This window comes from Phyllostomus discolor, chromosome 2 (assembly GCF_004126475.2).
Source record: "Phyllostomus discolor isolate MPI-MPIP mPhyDis1 chromosome 2, mPhyDis1.pri.v3, whole genome shotgun sequence".
Classification (NCBI taxonomy): Eukaryota; Metazoa; Chordata; class Mammalia; order Chiroptera; family Phyllostomidae; genus Phyllostomus; species Phyllostomus discolor.
In genome coordinates this window covers 114057166-114064985 of record NC_040904.2, presented here as the reverse complement: position 1 = coordinate 114064985, position 7820 = coordinate 114057166, and the positions used below count along the sequence as shown (strand labels likewise).

At 41.8% G+C, this 7820-nt stretch overlaps 1 pseudogene; it reads right to left on the bottom strand.

The window, feature by feature from the left end:
- Window positions 1-998: 998 nt before the first annotated feature.
- LOC118498938 lies at window positions 999-1685 on the bottom strand (annotated as a pseudogene).
- Between the last annotated feature and the right edge of the window lie 6135 nt (window positions 1686-7820).

Below are 7820 nucleotides of genomic sequence, written 5' to 3'. Positions count from 1 at the left end.
TCATCACAGTCTAGATGAGCAATATTGAGGGCCTGTGGTGAGAAGCAAAGCAGACAAATGTGAGGGGACCATGGAGAGATGAGGCCTGGTGACCTGTTACATTGAGGGCATGAACAAGAAAGAGGATTTGGGATCACCCCTCGGTGTGGTTTAGCTTACTGTTCAGTATTGCCAAATGAAGTCTGAGTTACCAGTATGACCCCCAAGTGGAGACAGCAGATCCCACTTGCAGATATTTCAATGTTACAATGGACACATGCCCAGCATGTGAGAGCAATCATGCGGGATTACTTCCCAGGGCATATGACTCTTAGGAAGATAGGAAGAAAATCAGGAGGGACAGTGGAAGAGGTTTTCTAGAGCAAGTGAAAATTGCCTACAGAGCCCCAAAGGATGGGGGTAGCCGGGGAGAAAATGGAATCCAGATGAAGAGAGTGTTACCATATGATTTTACAGTGGTGCATTCAGCACAGGATGATGCAGGGACTGTGCCCGAGAGGTGAGCAAACTGTCCACTATGAGGTCACTTCAGTATGGTCCTGAAAGCTCTTCCTCAGGCTTAAGAGTTAGATTTATTTTGTTTGTTAATTATTATTGTTGTTGAAGTGGAAGTGGCTTCATTTCTCAACAGTGGCCTCTCCTTAGCCAAGCTCACCAAGACTGAGTCACACATGTAGACAATGCATTGATTTGCAGGGGAAACTATATTGGCAGCCAGCCTGGTTGACCAGGGCCCATTCCAGGGAAACTGAGTGGTTAGGAGACTATTCTGGTATCATGACCTAGTGAAGGAGATTGCCAGATGACTACAGTGTTCTCCAGTATCAGAGCCTGACCAGCACTTTCCCAGTCAAGAGACATGGATAGACATTTTGGTTGACTTAACAGCTGGCTGCTGTCCACTCCTTCTTGCTTCTTAGGTTCCCTTCTATTCACACCTTTTCTCTGAATCAACTTCCTTGTTTGCTTCTTTTTGCCAAATTACAATCACCTTTTCCCCTTTAAATTGTTTAATGGCCAGGAAATGGCATAGAATAACAGCCAAGTCACATAAATTAACTTTTTTGTTAATGTTCATAAACCACATGTGCGTTTTTGTCTGCTGTTGTCTGGGCATGTGACTGAGTGTGGGTCATGGACCCATCTCTACTACACGGAGCAGGAAAAAAGATGGCTGCATGTCTGGCAGGCTGCAAATCTCCTTCTACCTCCAAGTTGGGCTCTGGTCTTGATCTTGAGTGATAGCAATTATCTGGTAAAGGTCATGTGTTTTCACTTTGGTGACCCTGGATGGTTCTCCCAGGTCGGGTCACACCCAGTCCAGCATGTACTTGTGTAAAACTTTGCCTGCTGTTTGTGACAGCAACAAAACAGTTGCAGCCCATAATAATCAATGCAGGTTAGAATTCTATAAAGTAGAATACTGCGCAGTGACATTTTATCTGTGCACTTGTTGACAAGCTTGCCTTTCTCTAAACTCTGCTGCAGGTCCTTCTCTTCCCAATGGCACCGCATGAGCCCCTTCTGGGTTTATCATACTGAGCTTCATAGTGATGCACCACGGCTTTAAGAACAGCAGGACTGACTATCATCTCCTGCACTTTCAGATCCTCCAAAGTGGGTAGCTCCACTGTCCCAGGAATGAAGGTGGTGGCCCCAACCAGGACGAGGCATCTGCAGCCACATCATCCCTGTGTCCTACCATCACTTTTTAATCCTGCTTCTTTGATATTGCTCCCAGGTATTGGTTGGAGCTTTGGGTAACCCCAGATCCTCAGTTACTCATCTTTAGAGCCTGCCTTTTCTTGATTTAGGCATGCCAGTTACATCCATGTGCAGATCTTTAACCATGTAAATTGTGGATGACAACTTTCCAGGTTTTAAGGGACAACCCACAGTCATCCCCTGTGAAGAAGAGTCAGAGGAAGTTGGACAAGAGAGTACGCCAGATTTTAAAAGTTCTTGCAAAAAAACAAAAACAAAAACAAAAAAACTCTAGTCAAGTAGCTCAATTGGTTAGAGCATCATCCCCATATGCCAGGGTTGTGAGTTCAATCCCCGGTTGGGGCACATACAAGACTCAACCAATGGCGCTGGCCAGTGGCTCAGTTGATTGGAGCATTGTCCCATCAGTGAAAGGTTTGTGCGTTAGCTTCCAGGTCATGGCATGTACAGGAGGCAACTGATTCATGCTTCTCTCTCACATTAATGTTTCTCTCTGTCTCTTTCTCCCTTGCTTTCTAAAAAATCAAAATCAATAAACACATCCTTGGGTGAGAATTTAAAAAAATAATAAAATATATATATAAAACTCTATATAAAAAAGATGTAACCCATGAATGCATAAATAAGTAGAACAACAAATAAATGTTTCTCTTTCTTGCCCTTCCTTTCTCTCTCTCTCTAAAATCAATTTTAAAATGTTGTTAATAAAAATAAATAAAAGTTATTGCAGGTGTAACATCTGTCCAAGGATGTGAATTCTAGGGATGTGCCTTGTCCTTGTGAATCCTAGGGAGACCTTGGAGGTGTGGATTTGGGGCAGCGGGACAGCTCAATGAAATCGTGTTTGGGGGGGCATTTTCTGGGACTGAGGGTAAACTACAATAGAGTAAGGATTGACTAGAGGGCAAGAGTCCAGTGAAGAAACTAGGGCAGTGGAGGTGGGTGGACTATGCAAAGCCAGGACTGAAATGGTGACAAAGTGTGGAAAGGAAATACCATATTGAACACCTGTGTCAAAGAGAGAAGCCACAAGACTTGGTGACTGATGGGCTATAACAGATGAGGATGAGGAACTCTTTGACACACATACTCTTTTTTTTTAGTTCTATGATTCTTGTGTTTTAGGTATTTTAATTAATATTACTCATTGTTTTGGGTGTATGTCTGTGGGCATTATACATGTATAAAATGTGACAGTTTTAGTCTGTCAGAGTCTAGGACTCCTACCCTGGTCTACTTAGGTTTAACAGAATGAGCAGCTTCTTAGAAATTCCAACCTGTAGTCTAATCCAAATGATTTTCCTCTGTCAGATCTCTTAGGAAGAAATTTCCTGATATAAGCAGAATAAGGAATAGAATTCTGAGAAAAACTCAGGCTGATGAGGAGAACTGACCTCTCAAGCAGTAAGCATTTATTAAGCACTATATGCCTAAGGTTGCATGAAGTGCAGTGAAGGCTCTGAAACCTGAATGCCTTCTCAAGAGCTGGATTCTCCTGTAAGAAACAAGCAGCAGCAAGCAGCATAAGGGTCTATTTGAGCTATATAGGCTTGTCCATGGCAATGGGTGGTATTTGCATAAAAACTAAGCAATGGGCCCCTGGAAGTCATCTCAGAAAAAAACGAAGGTCAGGAAGACAAAAATCTCCTAGCGTGAAGGCCATGATAAAGGCAAATAGACACACCGGGATCAATATGTTTAGTCTCAGAGTCCAGAGGGATTCATCCCTTCTTATTCCTCAGAGGTTTATTCTTTGCAAAACACTTTTATGTGTATAAATCTCATTTTAGCCTTGACACAATTCAGCAAAGGAGTCATGGTGGGGATTGTAAAGGGGGGAAGGATTTGAAAAGAGATTTATGATGTTGAAACAGCAGGACTTCATGACCAATTAATCTCCCGGGAAAGGGTGGGTGAAGCGCCGAGGATGACCCTCCTCCTCTCACTCACTCACTCATTCACTCACTCACTCACTCACTCACTTGCTTATTAAATCACCTGTGCAGCAAACACTTCTTGAGGTCCAGGATGTGTTGTGCTGTCCCCTAGTGCTACCAAGTAGCTCCTAGTGCCGCTGCATGCCATAGGAAACAGTGGAGGGAGAACACCTGGTGCTGGCTGTCTTTCAGATTCCACCTGCCTGTGGGACACCCAGGTGAAATCAGTCCATAGGAAATTTTACAGAAATGTTTGGCTTTTTTAGGGCAGAGGCCTGGGGTCTGAAACACATTTGGAAATGATTAGCCTATAGGTGAGAGTTAAGACCTAGAGTGGGTTAGATGACCTGGGAGATGTTGGTTAAGATATTTAATAATCCTGAGTTTCAGTTTCTTTCTGTGGGCAATGGCAATAATATCTACATCACAACATTATCTTAGATCAAATGAATGTGAACAGGCCTGAAAAATAACAGAGCATCATATAAACTGAAAATATTATTACTGGTATTTCATTGCTGTAGTATCAGCATCTTCTCTGACTAAACAGCTTAAAATATTCCTCAAAAAACCAAAATTTTGTACTAATATTCCTCTATTATTTTATCATTCAGCCTTCCCCAGGCAGAGGTCAAGAGTTACATAGAAATAGGTGTTGATATCCGGACTTCGAGTAGAAGTTGAGAAGACTAGACTAATTCATAAACATATCTCAGGTGTGAAAGGAACATGTGACAGGAGCCAAGGCAGGACTGCTGTGCTGTTGTGCAACTTGACATCTAAAAGTATTAATAGGAAAAAAATTTTTCAGATATTCTGAACACTGGAAAGTGAGGAGGGGGAAATTTAGAAAAATTTGAGAGAGAAAGTCGAGTTATGATCAGGAAACCCCCTGATTGTCAAAATGAAAGGCAGGGGGAAGCCAGGATACCTTTAGAAAAATATCCAAAGCAAAGTTACTGAATGTCAAATTTAGGAGATCTGTTTTGATTGAGTAAAAGCATGAAATACGTGACAAAAAGGGTTTTTTTAATGGTCTGCTTTTTTTGTCATTTCGGCTTCATAAGGTTAGATTTAAAAAACAAGTTTCTTAGATTCATTTTTGTTTTTTGGATGATGTTCCTATAACCAACTCCATGGATTAGAGCCTGGCCAGAAAGATTAAGGCACACATTTCTGCTCAGTTTTCAACTTTCAGTATAGTGTGATATGGAGGCGATGGCTTAGTGCCCATCCAGGAAACCCATTGCATTTTTTAGCTTTTATTACTTGATGACTGGATGCATAGGTGCGTCTACTGTGCAAGTAGCCACCATGCCTCAGAAGTAAAATGGGAGGCTGCTGGGTCACCTGGTCCTAGAAATTTGCTTACCATGTTCCGGTAAATCACCTCAGGTTCAGGTCAGTCAAATAATAGTATATCCTTAGCACCACATGTGCATGGTTCTGGGAATGCATCTCCTCAGCCCAAGTGCCTGCTTCCTCTCCCCACACCCCAGAGCCCTTCACAGCTGACAACGTGCCCTTAAGTGCAGGGGCCAGAAAGAGAGTTGGCAGAAGATCTTAAATGCTCCCACCCCAGAAGCTGCCCCTTTTTCCTCTCTGCCCTCCTAGACTTGGAATCCCTCATCATTCAAAGGCCCCCATCTGCCAGCGCTCCATTTGCTTCCACGTGGAAGGGGTTGGGGAAGGGTCAATGCGCCAGGATACACCTTTGCCCCACTCCTTATCTTTCTGTGGTTGCCATGGCTTTCCTCTCTCCCTTTCAGCCAGTTTGTATGTCAGTGGAGACTGTTTCCTTGTCTCCTCCAATCTGTCTCCTGTCCTCGGATTACTTCCTGGAGAGGATGGGACTGAGTGAAGAAAGAGGCAAGCTTGACTCTGAAATGATAGTACTCACTGTGGTGATTACAGGTGCAGTGATGGCTGCACACTCATCTGGTAAGCAAGAGTGTAGACAAGAACAGGATTGGCCTGTGTTGATAATCATTGACATTGGATGGTGGAGACATAAGGTTTCTTTACACACTGTTCTCCACTTATGCATGTTTGTGACTTTTCATAATAGAAAGGTGAAAAGTAAAACAGAATTTGGAAATACCATGAATTTTCAATAATACTTCCTTTTTTTTTGCCAGGTAATGTGAATAAACACATGCTATTTACCAATGTAAAAAAAAAAATGCAGGAACTGTTCTGTGAGAATGAATATTGCTGGTTTGGATCTCTCCTTTTCTCCCACCACCAACTCCAGTCTTGGACAGAGTTATCTGGTACTTTTCCTCTCTGGTTTTAATCAGAATTGCCCTACACTTCCTTCCTGCTGAAGGGGCACCTTTCTTCCTCTCTGTTACAAATTGGAAAGGGTAACCCTTTTATAAGGCAGTTGCCATTCAAATGTAACTGAACCTTCTCTTGGCCTAAGGTCTCCTTCCACCCCAGCTATGATTTGGCTGTGACAGGAAATTGCTGCTTGTCGTTCTTGTCTGTAAATTCTCCCTTTGGTCATCTCCAAATTAAACAATCCTTTTTTGTCCAGCTTTTCCACAGGCCTCTGATGTTTAACAAAGAAGTGTCTAGAGCTTCTCTAGTACTGAAAAGATACTTATCAATATTAAGCATGCAAAAACAAATTTCAGATATAAAAGATTATTTTCAGTTGAGACCACATTGTGATTGAGAAACTTGAAGATAGTAACTTTATGAGTCAAAAGATAAGGAACCACCAGCAAGAACTGAAGATGTTTGGGGCAGAGCAATTCATGCTCAACTTCTAAACATCCCCCAGTACCAGGGCTCAGCACCTAGTAGGTTCCCCAAAGAAGGCCTAGCAGCATCAGTTACCTTGCAGAATGGTGGCAGTCTTGATCTAAGACAGCTAATCAGTTCCTTAGGCTGGCCACAGAAATGTTCCTTTTCTAACAATAGATGCCCATTCTTCCTAGAAGGTATAGGACAGCCTGTGATAATGATTGCATTGAGAGAGTGAGTGAGTGCTCACTAGGGAGCAGCCACTATGCTAAAACCATCACCAACTTCTCCACTTTTCATCCTAAACCACTCTCTATCCTTCACCCTACCCACATCCCATTAACTCAGTTAAGAGTGTGGACTCAGAAGCCAGTTTGCCTAAGGCACAAGGTAGACCTCTTTTACCTTAGCCCCCATGTCTGTAAAATGAGAACAATAACCATAAATTCTTCATGAAATTGTTATGAGAACTCAAAGACGTACTATATGTTAAGCTTTAGTTAATTAATTTTATTTTTTAAAAGATTTTATTTATTTATTTTTAGAGAGATGGGAAGGGAAAGAAGGGGAGAGGAACATGTGTGGTTGCCTCTTGTGCTCCCCCCACTGGGGACCTGGCCTGCAACCCAGACATGGGTCCTGACCAGAATCGAACCAGCAATCCCTTGATTCACAGGCTGCCACTCAATTCACTGAGCCACACCAGCCAGGGTATATGTTACCCATTTAGAAAAGCACCTTGCATATAGTAAAGGTTAAATAACTGTTAGCTATTAATGTCGTTGTTGTTTCAAGAGACACAAATGTGCCAGATTTTGTGTGTTTTTAAATATTTTCTATACTTTTTTCCAGTTCATTTTAGACTCTTCTAAGCCTTTTTGTAAGTTAACAAACTTCTCTTTGTCTGTTGAAATCACAGGATTATCACAATCAATCCTATCAAGTGGCTATCTTTCAGCAGCCTTTTTCTAAGGAATTTCACAAGGGAGAGGGAAGTGACACCGCATTCTTCTCTGCAGGTGATGATCACAAATCTGTCTGTGCTTACACTGAGAGGAAGTCTTCAAGGTTTACTACTGACCTAAAATGAAAGTATGTGTCCATATTTATGTATCACCATTATCTCTATCAGTAAATTTCTCAATAAATTGCACATGTAATATTATATATATTCATAATTTAATACTCCACTGACCCAGACTATGATGACAGTTGCACAAACCTGCAGTATATTAAAAATCATTGAATTGTCCTATTTATACAAGTGAATATTATATGTATTTTATACACACATACACACACATTCTGTTAAGAGGACAAAATGGAATTCAGCTACCTGCCTCCATATACAACCATTAAACAGAGATTGGTGGAGAAGGAAAAAGGGTTTTATTAACACGGTGCCCA